Source organism: Bubalus bubalis, chromosome 20, assembly GCF_019923935.1.
Source record: "Bubalus bubalis isolate 160015118507 breed Murrah chromosome 20, NDDB_SH_1, whole genome shotgun sequence".
In the NCBI taxonomy this organism is placed as follows: domain Eukaryota; kingdom Metazoa; phylum Chordata; class Mammalia; order Artiodactyla; family Bovidae; genus Bubalus; species Bubalus bubalis.
The window spans coordinates 27720377-27745210 of record NC_059176.1 but is presented as its reverse complement, the minus strand read 5'-3'; the positions used below and the strand labels follow the sequence as shown (position 1 = coordinate 27745210).

At 38.8% G+C, this 24834-nt stretch overlaps 1 protein-coding gene across 2 annotated transcripts in view; it reads left to right on the top strand.

The window, feature by feature from the left end:
• The first annotated feature begins 11027 nt into the window (after positions 1-11027).
• Positions 11028-24834, top strand: part of AKAP6 (A-kinase anchoring protein 6) — a 497045-nt gene continuing 483238 nt past the window's right edge. The window contains exon 1 of one of the 2 annotated variants that reach the window (XM_044933227.2): positions 11028-11180. The gene's annotated coding sequence lies outside the window, so the exon portion shown is untranslated. The remainder of the gene's footprint in view (positions 11181-24834) is intronic. The other variant, XM_044933232.2, reaches the window with a different exon arrangement.

Genomic DNA, 24834 nt, shown 5'->3' with positions numbered 1-24834 from the left:
TGGCCCCTATGGATAACAATATAGAGGTTCCTCAAAAAACAAAATAGAGTTGCTTTCTGATCCAGCAACCCTACTCTTGGGTGTATATCCAGAAAGAACTGTAATTTGAAGATACCTGCACCCCAGTGTTCAAAGCTGCTGCTGCTGCTGCTAAGTTGCTTCAGTCATGTCTGACTCTGTGCGACCCCATAGACGGCAGCCCACCAGGCTCCCCCGTCCCTGGGATTCTCCAGGCAAGAACACTGGAGTGGGTTGCCATTTCCTTCTCCAGTGCATGAAGGTGAAAAGTGAAAGTGAAGTCGCTCAGTCGTGTCCGACTCTTAGCGACCCCATGGACTGCAGCCTACCAGGCTCTTCCATCCATGGGATTTTCCAGGCAAGTGTGCTGGAGTGGGGTGCTACTGCCATCTCCAAGTGTTCAAAGCAGCACTATTTAAAAGAGCCAAGACATGGAAGCAACTTAAATGTCTATTGACAGATGAATGCATAAAGAAGATGTGATATATATACATAATGGAATACTGTTCAGCCATAAAAAGGAATGAAATAATGCCATCTGCAGCAGCATGGATAGACCTAAAGATTATCATACTAAGTGAAATCAGTCAGACAGAGACAAATACCTTATGATATCACTTATATGTGGAATCTAAAATGACACAAACGAACTTATTTATGAAATAGAAACTGACCCACAGACATAGAAAACAAACTTATGGTTACCAGAGGAGAAAGGGCTGGGAGGGGGATAAATTAGGAGTGTGGGATTAACAGATACACACCATATAAGTAAAATAAATAAACAATAAAGCTTTAATGTATAGCAAAGGGAACGGTATTCAACATCCTGTAATAAACCATAATGGAAAAGAATATGGAAAATAATACATATATATACACATATAACTGAATACTTTGTTGTCTACCAGACACTAACACAACATTATGATCAACTATACTTCAATTACAAAAGAAGAATGCAGGCTCTGTATCAGTCTACCCACCTGGATTCAAGTCTCTAGTATTCTGCCATTTATAGCAGCAAGATTTTGAGCAACTCTGGGTGCCTCTGTTTCTTATCTGCAAAATGACATTCAGTACCTTTCTCACAGGATTCTTTAATGGTTAAATGATTTAATACATACCCTAACTGTGCCTGTCACATAGTTGGCTAATATTATATTTATTATTATAATTTTTCTCTCATTTGTCCTTATTTCTTAAGTAACTCACATTGGACTAAAATATTTGAATCCTTTACTCTGTATACATTTTCTCTATATATGTCTCCTTAGTGATTTAAGCTGAGATTGTATATTTAAAAGATAGCTTTTACATTAAAAAATAAGAAAACTATACCAATTTAGAGATTAATAGAAGAGCACATTTCTAGTAAGTCCAGATAAGGGTATATTATGAAACTTTGTTAGAAGGATAGCCTTTAGAATGTGCCTTTTCCTAGTTTAAATTCTAAGTGGCTCCGCATCCTCTTCACCCCCCAGACTGAGCCCTATTTAAGGCACATTCAAAATCCTTTCATTTTACTTCTCTCATCTTGCACACTCCCCCTCACCTTCTGTAAGTCAAGTGAACAAGGAGAGTGTGGATCAGTACAAACATGTCACCCTTAGTAGAAAAACTCAAAAGTTCCTGTTCTAGCTGCAGGAAGTGCAAAGTGATTCCTCATGTACATTAATTATATACTTAAACTTCACATAGTGCAACACAGTTGTTCTCAATTATTCATGTATGAATTATTTAGTTCAGTGATTCTCAGTCCTGACTGATCATTAGAATAACCTGAGGGGCTTTGAAAATACATGTAACATCTCAAATATTATAGTAGATTTTTTTTCCCTCTTCATTTAACAGCCCACAGTGGGTATTTTGGTTGAAGAGCAGTTTTCTACTTTTATTTCAGGGTGGTGCATCCTGGGCTCATAGAAGTTCCTGTTCCTCAGTTTCTCTCCTGAGTATCATCATGTTCCTGTTCCTCAATTTCTCTCCTGGGTATCATCTGGTGTACCAGAACTTTCTTCCCTTCTACATCAAAGTTTACCTCTTCTAACCTCCATTTCTCCATAGAAATGGAGTCTGGCTAATTTGATTAATTTGGGCTAATAGTAATATTTTTACCTTTTATACTATTTTATAGTTTGTTAGTATCAATGAAAATGTTAACTAACATCTACTGACTGTCCAGGTTTCATGCTGGACTCTTCAGTTCATACTAGAATATGGGCTCCCAAAAGACAGAGCTTCTGGTGTGCTTGTTGACTGATGCATGTGCAGCACCTAGAATGGTGCTCAATAAATATTTGTTGAAACAAATGAGTGGATAATCTTTATAATAACATTGAAAGGTGGAATTAGTATCCTCATTTCCCAAAAGACACATGTGAAGCTCAGATAAATGCTTTGCCCAATACAAACACCTAGGTGGGAGCAGAGCCTGGAAGAATTCAGGTTTCAAAGCCTACATTCCTTCACAGCTTCCTCATCCTCCTAGCCCCATCCCCTTCCCCTTGCTTCTCCCTTTCTACTTCCCCTCACTTCCCTCACTCTTTTGTCCCCATATTTTCATTCCTTTCTCCCTTTTCCCTCCTCATTCTCCTGTCCTTGTCCTGACCTCTCTCTCTCTCTCTTACTTTTCCTCTTTTTCTTCCTTCTCATTTCCCTTTACCTACTCCCTCCATTCCCTGGTTCTTACAGCACTTACAGACAGGGCATTTACTTCCTAAACTTCCATAGCACTGTCAGGCAGGCAGAGCAGTTACTCCTCACTTGACAGAAGAGGACTCGAAGAGAGGTTAATGCCCTGTTCAGTTTCCTATGGCTGTTAGTGGTGGGGCTTCAACCTATTTGTCTTCCCGCTCATCTGCTTAGTGCCTGTCCCGGAGCACTCACTGCCTCGTGGGTATCAGTGGCTGTGGATAGCAGATGCTGACACTTCTCCTCCAGAACATTCATTAGCTTCCAGCTGAGTGGAGTGGATTCTGAGGTAATTTAGGAAGCGCAGCAGGTTTGTGAAGGAGAGCATGGGGCAGGTGGGACTTGGACTCTTCTCAGACCCCACCGTCTACATGATGGGATGGTTACTCATAATGCTGTCTCTTGTGAAGGAGACTCCAGAGCTGATTTCAAAGCCACCAATACATGGGAACGCACACAACATCAGAAGCAGTGACTCCAAAGGGTGCCACTTTGGTGAGGAGGGGTTATTTCCTTATTTTAAATCATCTCTTGGAGTTCCAGATAGACAAATGGTGCTAACTCATTTTTTATCATGGGCCATCATCTTTTTATTCAGTCTAGTTTACCTCTTGCACTATTCATGATACTCTGTAGCACACCACTAACTTTTTAAAACCTGAATGGCACATTATTTAAGTGTTGATCAACTACAGCAGGTACTGTCTACACTTATGCCATACTTCTTGGGTGTTTTAAGACATTAAGCCAAGGTCCTGAAGTATCTTAATCTTATATCCATAATGAAACACTTGGTTAAATTCCACACAAGGTCTGGATGTCTTTTTTGTTGTTGTTGCTGTTGATTCTTTCTCTCTCGATCCCGCAGCTTTATGAAAGTATAACTGACAAATAAAATTGTAACATATTTAATGTGTATACTGTAATGATTTGCTGTGCATATACATTGTGAAATGATTGCCACAATCAAGTTAATTAACACATCTATCTCATGTGATTGCTGTTTTGTTTGTTTTTTGCTTTCTTTGGTGAGAATGCATACATTCTACACTCTCAGCAGATTTCAAATATACAAAACAGAAGTATCAACTATAGTCACCACTCTGTTCATTACATCTTCAGAACTTATTCATCGGATAATTGAAAGTTTGTACCCTTTGACCAACGTCTTCCTCAGGGCCCTGAAAACAACCATCCTATTCTGTTTCTATGAGTTTGACATTTTGTTCCCCAGATTCCACATGATATCTACAGTATCTGTCTCTTTTTCAGGATATTACACTTAGCATGATGCCCTCCAGACTCATCCATGTTGTTACAAATGGCAGGATTTCCTTTTTTTATATATTATATTTTTAATATATATTATATTTTATATATTTATATATTATACATATATATACACATACACACACATATATATGTATAAAACTGGAGATATAAATCCCATATGAAATGTGGGATTTCATATATAGATATCTTCCACAGATAATATATGTCTTCCACATCTTCTTTATCCATTCATCTGTTCATGGGCACTTAGATTGTTTGTATATTTTGGCTATTGTGAGTAATGTTGCAATGAAGATGGGAGGGAAAATATCTCTTCAAGATGATGATTTCATTTCCTTCAAATATATAATTAGAAGTAGGATTTATAGATCATATGGTAGTTCTATTTTTAATTTTTTGAAGAGACTCCATACTGTTTTCCATATTGCAATACCAGTTTACATTCCCACCAACAGTGTATAAGGACTCCCTTTTCTCCACATCCTGAACAATATTTGTTGTCTTTTTGATAATAGACATACTAGCAGGTATGGCTGTGGTTTTGATTTACATTTTCCTGATTAGTGATACTGAACATCTTATCATATACCTTTTGGCCATTTGTATGTCTTCTTTGGAAAAATGTCTATTTAGATCCTTTGCCCATTTTTAAATTGAATTATTTGATTTTTTTTTTTTTTTTTTTTTTTTGGCTTTGAGTTGTAAGAGTTCCTTTATAGTTTGGATATTAACCCTGTATTGGATGTATGGTTTGCAAGTACTTTCTTTCTTGATTCTTTCCTTTGCTATGCAGAAACTTTTTAGTTTAATGTGTCTCATTTATTTATTTTTGTTTTTGTTGTCTGTGCTTTTGCTGCTGTATCCAAAAAATTATTGCTAAGACTAATATCAAGGAGATTTTCCCCTAGATTTTCTTCTGAGAATCTTATGATTTCAGGTCTTTTCCTTAGGTTTTCAGTTCATTTTGAGTTTGTTTTTGTGTGTGATATAAGATAAGGGCTCAATTTCATTCTTCTACATATAATTACCCAGTTTTCCCAACCCCATTTATTGAAGAGGCCATCTTTTCCCATTTTGTGTTTTGGTGCCATTGTTGAAAGTTAGTCAACCATCTATGAATGGGTTTATTTCTGGGTTCTCTACTCTGCTCCATTGATCTGTGTGTTTATTTTTATGCTAGTACCAGATTGTTTTGCTCACTTATATAACCTTGTATGATAGTTTGAAATCACAAAGTGTGATGCTTCAGCTTTGCTCTTCATACACAAGGCTGCTTTACTTGTGGTCTTTTGTGACTCCATGCAAAATTTAGGATTGTTTTTTCTATTTCTATAAAAGGAGCACTGGCATTTTGATAGGCTGATAAACTGAATCTGAAAATTGTTTTCTGTAGTATGGACATTTTAACAGTATTGTTTATTCTAATCCACAAATATGGGCTGTCTTTTCATTGATGTGTGTCTTCTTTAATATTTTTCATTAGTGTTTTATAATTTTTAGTGTACTGATCTTGCACCTTCTTGGGTTAAATTACTACCAAGTATTATATTCTTTTTGATTCCATTGTAAATGGGGCTGTTTTCTTGATTTATCTTTTGTTGTAAGTATATAGAAACACAGCTTAGTTTTGAGGACCTACGGAGTCTTAATCTGTTTGGGCTGCTATAACAGGAATACCACAGACTGGGTAGTTTATAAAAGACAGACATTTATTTCTCACAGTTGTGGAGTCTGGAAAGTCCAAGATCAAGGGGCTGGAAGATTCTGTGTCTAGTGAGGACCCATTTTCTGGTTCACAGACAATGCCCCTTCACCTTGTCCTCACATTGTAAAAGGGGTCAAGAGAACTTTTGGGGGCCTCTTTTGTAAGGGCACTAATCCCATTTATGCACAATCCACCTTCATGACTAGGTCACCTTTCAAAAGTTCCATCTCCTAATACTGTTAACTTCGGGGTTAGGATTTCAGTGTATGTATTCTGGAAGGATACAAATATTTGGTCCATAGCACTGAGTAAGCACTGTAAACACAGAGATAGGTAAAGCAGTACTTTTATTATTTGATTTATTGTTTTGTTTGTTATCTTAATGTATTTATTATGGTATATGTTCTTTTTGTGACATGTATACTTATGAATATTTTAGGTTTACTTTTATGTTTGTGGCTTCTTGATGAAAGTGAAGTGGAGAGTGAAAAAGTGGGCTTAAAGCTCAACATTCAGAAAATGAAGATCATGGCATCCGGTCCCATCACTTCAGGGGAAATAGATGGAGAAACAGTGGAAACAGTGTCAGACTTTATTTTTCTGGGCTCCAAAATTACTGCAGATGGTGACTGCAGCCATGAAATTAAAAGATGCTTACTCCTTGGAAGGAAAGTTATGACTAACCTAGACAGCATATTCAAAAGCAGAGACATTACTTTGCCAACAAAGGTCCGTCTAGTCAAGGCTATGGTTTTTCCTGTGGTCATGTATGGATGTGAGAGTTGGACTGTGAAGAAGGCTGAGCACCGAAGAATTGATGCGTTTGAACTGTGGTGTTGGAGAAGACTCTTGAGAGTCCCTTGGACTGCAAGGAGATCCAACCAGTCCATTCTGAAGGAGATCAGCCCTGGGATTTCTTTGGAAGGAATGATGCTAAAGCTGAAACTCCAGTTCTTTGGCCACCTCATGCGAAGAGTTGACTCATTGGAAAAGACTCTGATGCTAGGAGGGATTGGGGGCAAGAGGAGAAGGGGACGACAGAGGATGAGACAGCTGTATGGCATCACTGACTCGATGGACGTGAGTTTGAGTGAACTCCGATAGATGGTGATGGACAGGGAGGCCTGGCATGCTGCAATTCATGGGGTTGCAAAGAGTTGGACACGGCTGAGCAACTGAACTGACCTGAACTGAATCCTTTTCAAAAGAATTCCATGAAGCAATAATATTTTGTGTTATAGTAAAATATTTTCACAGTAAATACATTGATGGAGTGTTTAGACCAGCAGTAAATTAGTACATTTAAAAGTAAAATGTTATCATTGTCTAGAGTAGGTGGGAAATATTGGTATTATATGCCAAAACTCATTCTCACCTATGTTTTTAAGTCTGTTTGTATATGTGTTTATATGCATATATGTTTATGTCTGACTGGTGGCTTGGGAGCATTTAGTTGTATGTCTTGAGCTGACCAGAATTAAGTCTCTGAGTTTGACAGACTCACGTAAAAAAGCATTTACTAGGCAAGGTACACAACACGTGTTTGCTACATAGCCTACTCTGCTCTGGTAGATTTAGTCTTTGCCCTGAAGATGCTTGAGGTTGTTTCCATGACAGAGGTGCATCCAGTTAATGGAATATAAGGCAGGCCAGTGTAACAACTCATTAGAGGTGAAACAAAATGGATGCTTATGCTAGGTTGCAGCATTTCAACTCTCTCATTTGTTTCACGACACCCTAGCAAATGAAGATTACTTTACCAATGATGTGTGATTCTATTCTTTATATAGAGCTGATTATTGGATTATTCACTGAAAAATATGTTTGTACCCTGTAAAACAAAGCTCTTTTATCAGAGCTGCTTTTGACTTTGATTTAGTGAACTTTTACTGTATTATTTACTGGAATTTTACATATGAAGGTATGAAGTAATTTGTTTCTTCTCCATAGAAAAAATGAATCACTTTTTCTAACTAAAGTTATCTTGGGAAACCCTATCTTTCAAGAATGTATTTTGCTTTTGCTGGGAGAAGAATTTGTATAAATGAGGGTTAGTTATTTTATTCATAATTTTCTTTAGATAAGGGGAGGAATCTAGTCTAAAAGACTATGTGAGCTGAAAATGCTATGTTAATTAAAAGATTCAGTTGTAAATAACTTGAAACAGGTATCATGATCACTGTTCCTTCTGTTTCTGATGACAAATTGAAAATGTTTGTTTTCTGGATTGCTTTATCATTTTTGGTCAGATCTTCTTAGTAGCAAATTACTTTTTGTTATTTTGGCAGCAAAGGAAGGGGAAAAGATTTACACATACAAGCCTTAGTAAAATCTTATAACATTTCAAACTCTGGAGTGATAAGGAAAGCTATTAGGAAATTTTTCCTTGGTTGGAATGTAAACAATATTACTTTAACAAAAAATAAATAAATAATTAAGAAGGACTTATTAGGGGGTTACTTATGCCTAGGAGTGTGCTAAAGGTTATGAGGAAATCAAAAAGTCTCACAAGACATTGGTAATACCCTAAAGTGTTGTCTACTTGAGTAGATAAGATTAAGACCTATGAAAAAACTAAATATGAAAACAGGAAAGCCCCAGAAATACCAATGCAGAGTTTAAACAGCTCATAAACCCCTGCGTCATATGTTGGTCCTGACATGTATAGGTATTTACTGATGTAACACAGCACAGCTAGACTTCTGCCAGTTGGTTTTATGTCAGATGTTTATGTTTGGAGTTAAGTCTAGTGAAACAGAAAACCATATTAACTCGGAAGCTGGGCAAGAGAAGATCTTAAATTCAGAAGATGACAGGGAGATTTTTGAATAGGTTGGGGTCAGTTTCTTTGGCGAAAGTCACCCCAAGGTTTGCTTCAGGCTCCAAATCTAGGTGTTCATTCAGGAACTAATCCACCTTCCCTGGATTTTTGGATGCTTTTTGGCCTTTGCTGATGGGAATTTTGCCTGGGAAGGAACAGAGGAAGGGGCTTAAGCTGACTGGGGTATGTGATCACTGTCAAGTCCAGGAATGTCCAAGAGAAAAAATGGAGAATGCCTTGTACCTTCCTTTGAGGAGGTCTTGCCAGCTCTGGCCCTGGCCCTAGCCTTTTAAGGTGTGTCATTATTGAGTCTCATGAACCATTCCAGAGCCCAGGGCTTTTTTTCCCTTCTACATATGCTTCATGCTAATGGTGCCAATTTATGCCTTACACAGTTTCTTCAGTGATTGGATCGATTAAGGCTCTGTTTACTGTGACTGAAATCCCCAAATACACTTTCTGAAGCAGATTTGATGAAGCATTCATCCCTTCCCACCATACAAGTGACTTGCTTCTGGCAAAGCAAATTCATCCTGAGAAGCCATATTCAAGTCTGGAACACCTGATCCTACCCTTCTCTCTCCCTTCTATAGAACCATGGATTTCAGCTAGGGAAAGGCTCATAATGTTGTTATAGACCCATGACTTTCACTCTCCTCCCCAGCTAAGGGTTTCATCAGAGGTGCCTTCAGGGGTCAGATCATAGGCAGATGAGGTGAGGTGAGCTCGAGAAGAGCTTACCAACTTTGACTCTGGGCTTCTTCTCCCCTCTCAACCAGGGCAGCCCAGCTTTGGTCTATATCATTAGAAGAAAGGCTTCCACTACTAACAAAAACCTTAAAAACCATGGTTATTGCTAAATCCATCATCTCTGCAGATGAAAAACTTGAGGACCAGAGAGGTTAATTGACTGACCTGATGTTACACAGATACTCACTGGAGGAACTGGCATTAACACTTGGGTTTCCTGAATCCCAGATCAGTGCTCTTTGTGCTAGAGTAGCTGCTTGTTTACTTCCCGTGGTGTGGCATGTGGTCTAAGATAAAGGGTGGGAGTCAGGCTTGGCCTATGACTGAGAGCATGGATGACTTGGGCAGGCAGCTTCACGTCTTGCTTTTGGCCTCCCAATTCCTCATTAAGTGAAGCAAGAATAGTCTTGGCTTTCCATCAGGGAGGAAATGCTCTGTGCATGGCTGATGGTGCACCCTGCTAGGATCTTGGCACCTTTCAGACATTTTATCAGCCCCCATTTACCAAGAAACTGCCTGAATTCCTTCTGCTGTTTCATCCCCCCATCCCCGATGCTGTTGGTTAACAATGGCATTTAAAATCTCAAGTGGGAGGGGACAATGTAATTGTCTCATTAGACTTGGGGTTTTAGAATGTGGTTCTTCCCCAGAGTTGTGCAGATAGAGTGGATATAGGTCAGCTTGATTCTCTCTCTATCCGTGGTCTGAGAATATTAAATATGCAAGAGATGGCTGCTTTTGCCCATATCTCCTTTCCCCCAGTTCACATCACATAATGTTTGTTTCTGCTCAGGACTGGAAAGAAATGATTGTTTTAGATTTGCTTTTCTTTTCCTAACTGGAGAAATAACCTTACTGTGTCTTATATAAAGGTGGCTTTTCATGCAGTTTCAGCTTTTGTCGGGGGAGGTGTATGAGTAATTTTCTCCTTTGTGTCTTATTGCCTCATAGAGAAGAAAACAGAACCCCAATGTTAGGAATGCAAACGATTTAAGAACTTTCTAGCAGGTTGCCATTTGTTCCAACTACCAGGTTTGGTCCCAGAAAAGACTCTTGCATTTGGCTCTGAGTGGTAGGAGATCTCTGCAGATCAAGGGAAGGGACCCCAGAAGTTGAAGGTGAAGTTGTGTGGCCCCTAGATTCTAAACCTCCTTCCATGTGCCTATCCAATGCTCAAGTGAGAGCTGGGGCTACTCTGTGTGAGAAGGTTCTGTGGGTTGTTGTTCATCAGTAGAAATGATTAGGACAGACTTCATTGGTAGGAGTTTGTCTGTGTTCTGTAGAACTAAAACCTATTTACTTCAGAATAACAGTCACTTTCTCAGCTGTTTATATTCCATTTATAATTCTTTTTCTGTTCCTTGCTTTTCTTCTGGTTTTTGACAAATGATAAAAATTCTTTTTAGTAACTTTTAAAAAAGGTAATTAATTGTAATGCTGTCCAGAGAGGAAAAAGTAATCGAATTGCCTAACAGAGAAACATTGTCCATTTGAGTTTTTAATTTGTTTAGCACTAAATCTCATTCTTCCCTCTCCCCTTCCTACATGTGTAACAAAAAAGTAGAAGATAATTTTTATTTTTTTCCAAAGTGACTTCAGGGAAATCCCTTTTAGACCTATGGATTTTTGTCCAATGAGGGATCCTCTTCCTTTGGTCTATATTTTGCATATCGTCTGTTTCTTACAGAGCTTCCGTATTGTCTCAGGCTCCACTGGAAATGCAGCAAGGATTCCTAGCACATCCCAGTTGCCATAGCAACAGCAGTCTTTCCCATAATGAGCTGCATCATCTGAACTGATGTCACAGCATCATGCAGCAGGTCAAACAAGGCATCTCCTAGTATTGCATCCTACAGATGTGCTGTAAACATCAAAAGAAGACGGTGGGAGCAGGAGATGGTGAGTGTTAAATGTCTAGGCCTTAATTGCTCGGCTGTTTTCTTGGTTAGCCGGTGTCTGCTGAGGCAGTGATGGGGGATGTTGTCTGCTTAAAATGGACTAGGGAAAGAAGAGCTGTTTTACCTAAATCTGTTTTCAGGCTGCTGGGTTAAGACAAAGCCCTGTAAGAGTCATAGAGAAATAAAAATATGTGGAATTATTCTTGTTTCATCTCTGCCTGTTATTTTTAGTGTTCTCATGGAATTTTTCATAAACATAAGATATTTTTCTATCGCAAAGCCCCAAATAGGCTCTAAATTGAGCAGTACACAGTATTTAAAGATTGTAAAGATATGTTTCTTTTTTGTGGGGAAAGCTCATTGGTCCCCTATTTGCTCTTGTGATTTATGAAATATTAAGTGGTTTACAGTATGAAATTCAGTATTTACCTCGTTTGGGTTTCAGTTTCTTCATGGCAAGAAATGAATGCTGAATAAGCATCTGACATAACCCTGATGTGAAAGGAGACCTCTTGCATGTTTAAGACAGAATTTATTAAAAATATAGAGACCTAAACAGAATGAAATTACTTAAGCCTTTTGATTTATGTTCTAGTCCTTCAGTCTATGGCCTTCATAGTTAGTTGAAAAACTGCCATGATATTTTTTCATCTCTCGCTAGTCTCCAAAATAGCTGGAGTTATTTGCAGGCTGACTTGTACCAAGTCTCCTCTGCGGCAGTTGCAGTGAAGGGTAACCCTGTGGAGAGCCTCTGGAAGTGGCAGTGGTGTTGCTTAACTTTAACCAGAATCTGGCAAGATGAATAAATAGCTGAACCCTCAGCGACTGTGGTGAAAACAGATCTCTGGGCTTGGTCATAACCTCAACTCAATTCTGAAACTCTACAATAAACACGTATGGTGCTTATTTAAACTCCTATCTCTGTCTTTAGGCCTCATCATCACCATTATTATTTTTTTTTTTTTTTTAAATACACGACTTGGCATTGTCAGATAAGGAGCAGTGAGTTGCCTTTTGTTTTGGGAAATGGATTTCCCTGGTGCAGCTGATTGTTACTAAGGGAGAGAAAGGAGGAGGCACATGTCAGTGCAATTGATCAATATGTCCACTTGGAATCAGGGAGTGGTCTTTTGGCTCAATGCTGCCAAGCTGATAGTTCTTATTTGAAAAGTCTTACAGGAATGAATGGCAACCCTTGAGTTCCTCTTCTTTTAGGCTGTTTATTGAGCCTGAAAGAGATGTTTCACAGGGAGCAGGAAAAGAAATACCTCTTGCCAGCTTGGAGTGATTTTTTTTTTTTTTTTTTTTTGCACAGAGTCAAGCATATTGGTCCCATTATTAGGCACTAGCTAGAATGAAAGACCTTGGGTTTTAATTAGTTTGTTTATATATATCACACACAGGCTGCTCTTGGTTCTTTTAAGTTTATGATATGCAGCTCTATGGGATGGGAGAGGTCAGCTCAGTCTGGCTTTATCGCAAGCATTTAGGAGCATGGGTTGGTTGTTCATTGCCTGCTTTTTTGTGTTGTATAATGTGAGCAGAAAGCTCTCCTGGGACTTCTGGGTGTGAACACAGCTAAGTCAGAGGCTCTAGGGTGACAAGGAGGAGTGCTGGTTGGTGGGGGGCGGGGAGGGGAAGTGCATATCATGGCTGGATTATGTGGGTCTGGAGAAAATCACTCAGTGGCCATTGAAATTCATTTGAAGTGTTACTTTCAGGGAAAAGCAATGAAGAAAGACTTGTTTGATAACATAAATTGCTAGGAATAAAAGTAACCAAAGGCAGCATTTTAATGAGTTTCCTATTTGCTTAATGTTTGTTTCTTTTGTCTAACAGTGCTCTTAGATGCTTCATCATGGGTGATTTGTACAATTACTGGAAGTCGCAGAAGCCAGATTCCTTAAGGATAGTGTTAGAAACAGTGGAGTCATGCTTCGAGGGTGGGGAGTGCGCTGGTGGGTGTGGGCTGACGCAGTTATCTGGTGGAATATCCTTCTAGTTTAGAGGTGCCTGTGATCTCTCCTCACCTCTGCACATATTTAAAATACAGTTGCAGCTCCCCAACTTGATGCTTTTGTGCTCTTTTTGCTCCAGGAGAACAAAGCCCTAATAATGGGAACTGTTATCCTGAGTGCTCGGTTTTTTTGCAGAGCCCGTGCTGCTCTCTGATTAGCTGTGTGTCTTAATTATTGGCTAAGGCTATTTCAGTTGTCTTAGTTTTAATATATCCCCAAGGGGTAGATGGGGTGTGTGTGTGTACCGGGGAAGGGAGAGATTGCTCTATGGCTGCATTTTGTGGCGTTTCATTGAAACTTTCTAGAATGTAGAGAATTTTCTTTCACAGTGATAAGAGAAAGATCATTATGATCATATTTATTGTGTGGCCGAGTTTAGACCATGGAAGCCTCATGAGAAACTAACCTTCTCTATGCTTTTGGTTATAGCTTTCTTCATTGAATTACAAAGTTACAAATAAGTTAACTCCTTGGATAATTAGGCCATGGTGGGGGGGATAAAAATAAAAATCATAATAACAACCAAGCTGTTATTTATTCAGTTTTTATTGTGTGGCACTGAACTAAACATTGAACATAACTTATTCGGCCTGTATAATGACATTATGAAATAGAGAGTAACAATCTCATTTTATAGGATTAGATATTTTTATTTACATTTTACAGAAACCAAGTCTTCACCAGGTTACCAAATTTGGCGAAGGTCATAGAGTTAATAAGTGACTGGGCCAGACTGTGATACCCACCTGCTTACCCAGTCATCTTAGTTTTTTGACATCTTAACGGTGTATACCATAAGAGCAGTCACCTTTACTCTATCATACTCACCCCACCCTTCTCATTCTGATTGGAAAATCAGATTTCACTCATAGAATGAAATCTCATTTAAAACACTAAGATCAGTTTTACTACAGGGATGAGCATGAATCTTCGTCAGATCCTACTCTGATCCTATAGATTAAAGCAATGCACAACGGATACTCAGACCTTTTGCCAGTACCCTTGCTCGACATACCTTTCTAGCAGGATCTGTGTATGGGAAATGCTACATGAATGAGTGTGGGCATGATGGAGCTGTACTGAAAGCAGGTCTTACATGAGTCAGTAATGATTCAAGTTTGTTGTACCTGTCTTATCAGCTGCATTATGTAGTGCTCTGCTAACTTTAAGGCATTTGACTTCCCTGCCAACACCAGACAAGGAATAGAGGAGTAAACTTCTCTTATAGCCAGGAAGGTGTACTTTGAATCCATCTCCTGGATTAAGAAGTTAAGAGAGTTATTTTGCTGAATATTATCAGTGGCTGAGTCTAAATGCTTCCTATTTCTGACAGAGTACAAGAATGACAGTCTTGTGCAACATCCTGGAAGCCTTGTGTTTGAGGAGAGCTGATACAGTCATCTCTGCATCATCTTGCCCATCCCCAGTTATCCACACCCAGTGTCATTATTGGGCTGTAAGGGCTGTTCTTTGTTTGACTGTGGGGCTAATGCACACACTGACAGCACATTGATATTGATTCTGGTCTGGTGAATACTTAGAAATATTATTCCTCGGAGCTCATTAGCTGTTTCTAGGTTCTGGGAAGAAGTTAAATGTTTCTCCCATCCTGTCTCAAGGAGGCCCAAGCTCATGTCTCTGTGAGCGATGGGAATTAGAGGCTGACAGAAAGCAATAGAACTGCTGGGTACAGTGACTACAGGAGTTAGGTTCTATTTGGGGAATAGAAAAGCCAGTGGAATTTAGGGAAAAAATTCTGCCACATGTCTCTATTTAAAAAATCCTAGAATCAGGGACTGATAACTTGTTTTGATCCTATGTATTCAATTTAATTTAAGAACTTTTTATTGAGTATCTACTATGTGCCAGGCGATGTTGGAGAACATAGCAGTGGGACAAGATAGATGCAGATTTCTTCCCCACTACATTCTATCAGGAATGGGGATGGAGAGACCAAATAAAACAGGTAAATTTATAGTGGAATAATTTATTCTTTTGATACCGTAATACTATTTCTGTTTACTTATGTTTCAATGATACACCAATTATCTGTGCACACATACACATATGGCCTACACATGGAGGTAAAATTGCTGCACTGAAGAATAGCTTTGATTTTTTTCTTCTTGAGTTTGGATTAGACTCTTACTGGGTGTGACCATAGCCAATATGGCAATAAGCATTTTGTTGGTATTAAGCTGTTATGAAAAGTATAATTGTAATTGTTTTACATGTCTATCTCAATTGATGTAAACCTGATGTATGGAAATATGAAATGTATATGACAGATCAGTTTAAGGATTTTTTTTATTTTAATGAAAGATAGTTCTCATCTTTAAAAACTCTCTAGTGAGCCCTCTAAATGGCCAGCATGCTGGTGGAGGTATGTACCAGTCACCTCTAGCCACGAGCAACCTGTTCATTCACCTTAGTAAGCCTTACAAACATCACTTTAAATGGGAAGCATTTGTCTAAACAATCGTATTAACTAATGTATGCAAAACTTTGTATTTTTATAAATTTTCATGAAGTTTTTCATGTTCATGCATGTGTGAAGGATATCTAACTTGTGACTGTCACTTGGCGGATTAACTGTTCCTCTTTGATGGTGGTCCGACATACCCAGCTCTATAGATGGGCCATGAGTGGGAAAGCTTTTCCAGGGAGTATCACTTTTTATAGGACTTTGGCTATGGCAACAAACTTTTATGTATTTTGGATTAGTAAGGCCTAAGATTTCTTATCCACAAGCACACACCTATCAACAGCTGAAGCCCCCAGTTGGTTTTAAGACTTGGTGAGAACAAGGGATACTTGTTCCCCTTGTCAGCCACCAGCTATGTTTGTCTCAGTTCTTTCACTATAGGGCATACTCCAAACTCTTCCAGCCCTGTTACTTTGAGTCCCAAGGGGAAATAAGGAGAGAATGTAGAAGCTTTAGAACAGGTCTCACACTAGGTGATTCCTGAGTTTGTTTTATATAGCTGCAGGACAGGCTTCACAGGCAGGCAACCTGTGCTGCAACACAGGGCCCTGTGCTGAGAGAGGTCCACACTTGCTTTAATGCTCTACTGTTGCCAGCTTGAAATTCTCAACAATTTTGGGGGCAAGGGGTTCAGCATTTTTGTTTTACACTGGACCTCGCAAATTACCTAGCCATCTGTATGGCGCCTTTGATATAAAAAACTGATGCACGGTTCTGGGTTTTGTCTAAGAATTAGATGATGTGACTCACTTGGCAAGAGTTGAGCACCTTAGATGCAGCAGTATCCTCCAATCCATCGTGGTCTCCCTCTGCTCCTGCCCATCTACCCCCACTGCTGCTGCCTGAGCCCTTTTAGTTTGAAACTTCTATTCTGGAATAATTCAAATAGCAGTTGTAGAGTTTGAAAAACAGAACAACCATTGTCAGACAACCCAGACCAAAGACACCATGCATGGTAATTTAGAAGCATCCATGATAATTCAGCACCATACACCTGTAATTCAGTGGCATTTCTTTTATAGGCAATAAGGGACATATTACATTATACCTGAAGATATTTCATAGGTCAGGCTTATTTGTCACGACTGCAGTTTTCAGGGGAGAAATCAAATGTTCTTTGCAAAGCAAGCTGATTAACCATCCTATTGGCTCATTGTTTGAATTAATTCTCCCACCCTTTGTCACTACTTGATTACTTTTTAGCACCTGCTTTGTTTAATTCTCATTTAAATTACACAACATTTTTATGCTGGTTGGGTATTTGTTTAGCACTATTTTATTTTTCTATTCTCTCTTTCTAGGAGGCTGGGTGCCTATAATTTGAGATTATATTACTGTAGGAAGAGTTCACTTTTTCTAATTAAAAAAGGGAATTACAGTCAATATTTATAATGAACTCTTTTTCAGCAAGGTAGTTCCAGCCATGCTAATGTTCATAAGTCCAGATCTGCCATTCAGTTCAGTTCAGTTCATTTCAGTCGCTCAGTCATGTCCAATTCTTTGTGACCCCATGAATCGCAGCACGCCAGGCCTCCCTGTCCATCACCAACTCCCAGAGTTCACTCAAACTCACATCCATAGAGTCGGTGATGCCATCCACCCATCTCATCCTCTGTCGTCCCCTTCTCCTCCTGCCCCCAATCCCTCCCAGCATCAGAGTCTTTTCCAATGAGTCAACTCTTCGCATGAGGTGGCCAAAGTACTGGAGTTTCAGCTTTAGCATCATTCCTTCCAAAGAAATCCCAGGACTGATCTTTAGCATGCACTGGTTGCATCTCCTTGCAGTCCAAGGGACTCTCAAGAGTCTTCTCCAACACCACAGTTCAAAAGCATTAATTCTTTGGCACTCAGCTTTCTTCACAGTCCAACTCTCACATCCATACATGACCACAGGAAAAACCATAGCCTTGACTAGACGGACCTTTGTTGGCAAAGTAATGTCTCTGCTTTTGAATATGCTGTCTAGGTTGGTCATAACTTTCTTTCCAAGGAGTAAGCGTATTTTAATTTCATGACTGCAATCACCATCTGCAGTGATTTTGGAGCCCCCGAAAATAAAGTCTGACACTTTCTACTCTTTCCCCATCTATTTGCCATGAAGTGATGGGACCAGATGCCATTATCTTCGTTTTCTGAATGTTGAACTTTAAGCCAACTTTTTCACTCTCCTCTTTCACCTTCATCAAGAGGCTTTTTAGTTCCTCTTCACTTTCTGCCATAAGGGTGGTGTCATCTGCATATCTGAGGTTATTGATATTTCTCCCGGCAATCTTGATTCCAGCTTGTGCTTCTTCCAGCCCAGCATTTCTCATGATGTACTCTGCATATAAGTTAAATAAGTAGGGTGACAATATTCAGCCTTGACGTACTCCTTTTCCTATTTGGAACCAGTCTGTTGTTCCATGTCCAGTTCTAACTGTTGCTTCCTGACCTGCATATAGGTTTCTCAAGGGGCAGGTCAGGTGGTCTGGTATTCTCATCTCTTGAAGAATTTTCCACAGTGAGATGGTGACAGATTCTTGGACCTTAGAGTAGGTGACGCATTCTCTCCTGTCATGTCACAGTGAGAAGATGCTGTACTAATTTGCAGATGAACAGAGAAGCATTAGAGAACTGACATGAATGATGGTACTTGATGCACTGGAAAAAGTTGATTTTTTTTTTGTGTGTGTGTGTGGCTGTATGACAGTAAACAAGGATCTGACAAATCCATAAGGGGCTTTTGTCATGTCGTAGAGATGGAATCTTCTCTAAGGATCAAGTTCCAAGGACTTACAGCCTAATTCCTACCCTATGTAACTATCCTAATGCCCACCACGTCCACCACTGTACAAGCTGTAGAGCCAGCTGCTTTAGATAATTTCATCAGCAGTCAACAATCAACAAGTATGTCAAATATCTACCATGTGCAAGATCATGTGTTGAAGAAACACTTTCCAAATTAGGACAGCCAAAGGCAAGCACATGTATATTAGTTGGAGAGCTTGTCATAGGTTTAACACCATGCTGTCTGGGCTCTGCTTGTAGACATTCTGATTCGTTCTTCCCTTGCTCTAGAGATACTCTGAGATGGAGCTTCAGGTGTAGCTGGGGCTGCCATCTCATCTTCCATTCTTTTCATTCAATTCCTTGATTTAAATGTGTTTTCTTCTTTAAAAAAATCATACTCAGACTTTGTTTATTTTACTTTGGCGTATAGCCGATTAACAACGTTATAATAGTTTCAGGTAAACAGCAAAGGGACTCAGCCATATAAATGTGTCTTCCTAAACAACTCATTACTTTTTCTGGCCCACTCAAAGTCTGTTTGCCACATGCTCTCAGCTTTTTCAGTTCTTAGTGCTCATCCTTTGTTTATACCCCAGCAGTCTCCTATCACTGTTCCTGTGAGATAGCTATCAACCCACCATCATTCTCCCCACCAGCAGCCCCCTAGGCACCCAACTTCCCTGCTTCTGTTTATTCCCATTATATTAGCATAAAAATAGCCCATCTAAAACCAAATGACATTTCAGCTCCCCTTGTGAAGCAGTCTGCTTACATTTAGCTTTAAATAGTTAATTGTGATATTCCATTATATTTAACTTGCTTTTGCTTTTGTGTGATTTAAAAGAGAATGTGTCTGGAATGCATATTAATCGCTCTTGCAGGCAGTCTATGTGGGGCATTAACTAGAAATTACCAAAAGAGCAAGGCCTTAGGTAGTAGAAGGTTATATGCAAAGTGAAAACAGGTGTATGAACATAGTTTAAAAATTGTGCATTTTCAGTTTTTTTTGTTAGTCAGTCACTAAGTTGTGTCAGCCTCTTTGTGACCTATAGCTAACTAATAAAAATGGGGAGAGGGGATGGTGAAAGAGTAGCTATCACGGCAAGGTTCCATTGAGTCAGTGATGCCATCCAACCATCTCATCCTCTGTCATCCCCATCTCCTCCCGCCTTCAATCTTTCCCAGCATCAGGGTCTTTTCCAATGAGTCAGTTCTTCACATCAGGTGGCCAAAGTACTGGAGTTTCAGCTTTAGCATCAGTCCTCCTAATGAATATTCAGGACTGATTTCCTTTAAGATTGACTGGTTGGATCTCCTTGCAATCCAAGGGACTGTCAAGAGTCTTCTCCAACACCACAGTTCAAAAGCATCAATTCTGTGGCACTCAGCTTTCTTTATAGTCCAACTCTCACATCCATACCTGACTACTGGAAAAACCATAGCTTTGACTAGATGGACCTTTTTTTGGCAAAGTAATGTCTCTGCTTTTTAATATGCTGTCTAGATTGGGCATAGCTTTTCTTCCAAGGAGCAAGCATCTTTTAATTTCATGGCTTCAGTCCCCATTGCAGTGATTTTGGAGCCCCCCAAAATAAAGTCTCTTACTTTCCATTGTTTCCCCATCTATTCACCATGAAGTGATGGGACCAGATGCCATGATCTTAGTTTTCTGAAAGTTGAGTTTTAAGCCAACTTTTTCACTCTCCCCTTTCACTTTCATCAAGAGCCTCTTTAGTTCTTCTTCACTTTCTGCCATAAGGGTAGTATCATCTGCATATCTGAGGTTATTGATATTTCTCCCAGCAATCTTGATTCCAGCTTGTACTTCATCCAGCCCAGCATTTCTCATGATGTACTCTGCATGTAAGTTAAATAAGCAGGGTGACAATATACAGCTTTGATGTACTCCTTTCCCTATTTGGAACCATTCTGTTGTTCCATGTCCAGATCTAACTGTTGCTTTTTGACCTGCATACAGATTTCTCAGAAGACAGGTCAGGTGGTCTAGTATTCCCATCTCTTTCAGAATTTTCCACAGTTTGTTGTGATCCACACAGTCAAAGGCTTTGGCATAGTCAATAAAGCAGAAGTAGGTGTTTTACTGGATTTCTGTTGCTTTTTTGATGATCCAGTGGATGTTGGCAATTTGACCTCTGGTTCCTCTGCCTTTTCTAAATCCAGCTTGAACATCTGGAAGTTCATTGTTCAGGTACTTTTGAAGCCTGGCTTGGAGAATTTTGAGCATTACTTTGCTAGCATGTGAGGTGAGTGCAATTGTGTGGTAGTGAGAACATTCTTTGGCATTGCCTTTCTTTAGGATTGGAATGAAAACTGACCTTTTCCAGTCCTGTGGCCACTGCTGAGTTTTCCAAATTTGCTGGCATATTGAGTGCAGCACTTTGACAGCATCATCTTTCAGGATTTGAAATAGCTCAACTGGAATTTCATCACCTCCACTAGCTTTGTTCGTAGTGATGCTTCCTAAGGCCCGTTTGACTTCAGATTCCAGGATGTGTGGCTCTAGGTGAGTGATCACACCATCATGATTATCTGGGTCATGAAGATCTTTTTTGTATAGTTCTTCTGTGTATTCTCACCACCTCTTCTTACTATCTTCTGCTTCTGTTAGGTCCATACCATTTCTGTCCTTTATTGTGCCCATCTTTACATGAAATGTTCCCTCTGTCTATCAGATCTAATCCCTTGAATCCATTTCTCACTTCCACTGTATAATCATAAGGTATTTGATTTAGGTCCAGTGGTTTTCCCTATGTTCTTCAATTTTAGTCTGCTCAGAGAACTATAAGAATCAGATTAGTGAATTAAGATATTATGATTTTCACTGATATAGTATTAAATAATTTATAACATGATTTTTAAACATTTGAATTTTTACTAAACTGAAAATGAATGTGCTAAGAGGCAGAGGCATGGAAAAGGTAGCATAACCAGCTAAAGAAGAGACATATTTCACCATGTTATTTTTTACTTAGAGTGTTTTTCCTTTTGGTCTTTGCTCTGATTAATATTATTAAGTTTATTTGTTGTGAAGGTGAATATATTTTGTTTTAATTTTAAAAAGTACTCTTTAAGAAAATAACAAAAATCATGGTCTCTAGCGTGATGTTTTTAGGTGTTTTCTGGTTCTTAGGTGCTAAATCTTAACATCATCCTTTTGTAAATACTGCATATGCCCAGATAGCCAACATAAAGTTGCAAACGAGTTCTGTCAGCCAGTTTGAGGAATCAAAAAAAAAAAAAAAAAAAAAAGCTTTTTTTCAAGGATACCCTACACCTTCAAATGGTGGTGGAAAAGCTACATTACCAAACTTAAAGTGAATTTTTGCCTAGCTTATACCAAATGAGAGTTTCCCATTCCAGATTTTGAAATCCTAAAATCTAACAACTTGTTCACATGTATGTAGACTGATATTCTCAGAAGATAAGTGGTTGGGAGGTAGGTAGGGGTGGGTGGTCATATGGGAGCAATAGCCGTGTTTCCCTTCTTGACTCACTCCATCTCCTGACACTCCTAAACCTAAACAGTAAACAAGAATAGAGCCTGGCATGGTGGGTTTTGGAGCCAGGCATATTTACCTTTGAATCTTAGTTCTAGCATAAGATGACAAGATCTGTGATTTTGAGTTTCTTGGAGTGTCATTTTCCCCATATATAAAATGAGGGGGTACCCAGTCCAGTCTTCTTGGTGGGAAAATCCCATGGACAGAGGCTGATTACAGTCCATAGGGTCGCAGAGTTGGACACGACTGAACACACACACATACATCCGTTTTACAGAATTATAAGTGTTTTTATGTAAAGTTACTAGCACAGAGCAGGCATTTGATAAATAAAAGTTATTATTATTTCACTACTCAGAAGTAGTGGGATAAGATTATTGCTCCTCCAAGAAAATATTTAATTTCTCAACTTCAATTATGAAACCAATGAAATAATTTTCAGAGCTTTTATTAATGAAAAGAAAAACCCTTTAATATATTTAAAATTTTTATACTGTGCTAGGCACATATATATTATCTCATGTAATTTCTTGTTCCTGCTTAATTTTTCTCCATGGCACTTATCACCATTTGAAAACTATACATTTTACTATATTGTTTGTCTCCCCTTGGTACAAAGCTAGCTGCACAAGGGCAGAGATTTTTGTCTATTTAGTTCACTGATGTTTCCTTAGCTCCTAGAATAGTGGCTGGCATGTGGTGGGGTTCAGTACATTCTTGTTGCATGAATGAATGAATCCACATACCCTTTGAGAGAGGCAACTTGATTGTATTCAGTATGTAGAAAATGAATTCTCTATTGCAGTGATGCTTTTCAAGGTTCTGAACACCCTTGAGTGACTCTTGCTTTTCCAGATACCATGTCGAGAAGCCCTTGTGGCTGGTGGTTAGGTCATTATACACCATTCAGTTTCTAAATCCTTCCACTGAAAGCAGGGATATTGCCCAGACATCTTTGATGGGCTTCCCCTCTCTATGGGGTTTCTAAAAGAGAGCTAGAGTTTCCCAGGTCATTTGAAAGATATGTCGATTCTCCTACTGGTGGTTGTCTTCTTTCTCTTTAGCGAATTTGAGTCTCCTTCAGGAATGGCTCTTTATTCTCCGTTAAGTCATGAATCCTCAGTGGATTGAGTGATACATTAGTGAGTTTCAAAAGAATCTTCAAGGAAAGCACCAGATAGGGAGAATGATAAGCCATGGAATCAGCCCTTTCCCGTTGCTATAAAAATGCTCTAATGAGAAATAAAGCAAAGCACAGGCACATAACAATATATTTGCTTGGTCAGAAGATCATATTACCTCATGATGAAGGAAATAATTAAGACAGACAATTTCTGCTGTATATTTTAAATTAGAGGCAAGCTATCTTTTAACAGTGGATGTCTATAGCTGAATTTTTTACCAAAGACATATTCTAAATGTCATACTTTTGAACTGAGTATTTGTTTCTCAACCAACAGGTGTAAGATTTTTTTCTTGAAATTCAAACCATTTTGACAGCATTCTATTTTTAGAATGCCTTCCTCTTTTAAAGGTCAAAACAATATCCAAAAGCAATTAGAAAAACATCTTAGGAGAAGGCAGTGTTCTTGTTATACCATAATATTGATGGGCTGAATAAGAAAATGTAATAATGTTAAGTTTATAGTTCATAGTGTTTTTATTTTATGGTTATGAGACATATTTAATATATTTACTTTTAGCAACCTCCTCATGCTCCAGGATAAAAATTATGCCCTAGGAATATTTCTTTCCATCTGCAATATATGCCATAGCCTCTTACAGTGTACGAGAACATCATTATGTTCAAATAGCATGTTATTCGGATCTATTTCAAAGAGCCCTGGACTGGAAGTCAGGAACCTGAATTTTAACTCCTGCTAATACAATCTCCCTGAACCGTAGTTTCCTCCACAGTAAAACAAAAGGGTTAAAGTAAATGATTTGTGTTTCCTTTAAGCTCTAATATTTTATGGCTCACTTACAGGGGTCTTCTTCTCTTTCAGTTGTTCAGCCTTGTGATTGTTTCCAAAATGATGTTCCATAAACCATTTTAAATTTGCTTAATGCCCTGATACAGATGAAAACATATTTTAATTTATACACCATTTAAATTTCACACATGTTTGACTCATTAGCTTGTGTTTCACAATACTCTTGGTGGTTAACCTATAGTGAATACATAAGGTTTCACTTAAATTAACAAATTACTGTCTTTCACTACTCTCAAACTACCACACAATTGCGCTCATCTCACACGCTAGTAAAGTAATGCTTAAAATTTTCCAAGCCAGGCTTCAGCAATACGTGAACCATGAACTTCCAGATGTTCAAGCTGGTTTTAGAAAAGACAGAGAAACCAGAGATCAAAATGCCAACATCCAATGGATCATCGAAAAAGCAAGAGAGTTCCAGAAAAACAACTATTTCTGCTTTATTGACAGCGCAAAGCCTTTGACTATGTGGATCACAATAAACTGTGGAAAATTCTGAAAGAGGTGGGAATACCAGACCATCTGACCTGCCTCTTGACAAACCTTTATGCAGGTCAGGAAGCAACAGTTAGAACTGGACATGGAACAACAGACTGGTTCCAAATAGGAAAAGGAGTACGTCAAGGCTGTATATTGTCACCCTGCTTATTTAACTTATATGCAGAGTACATCATGAGAAACGCTGGGCTGGAGGAAGCACAAGCTGGAATCAAGATTGCCAGGAGAAATATCAATAACTTCAGATATGCAGATGACACCACCCTTATGGCAGAAAGTAAAGAAGAGCTAAAGAGCCTCTTGATGAAAGTGAAAGAGGAGAGTAAAAGTTGGCTTAAAGCTCAACATTCAGAAAACTAAGATCATGGCA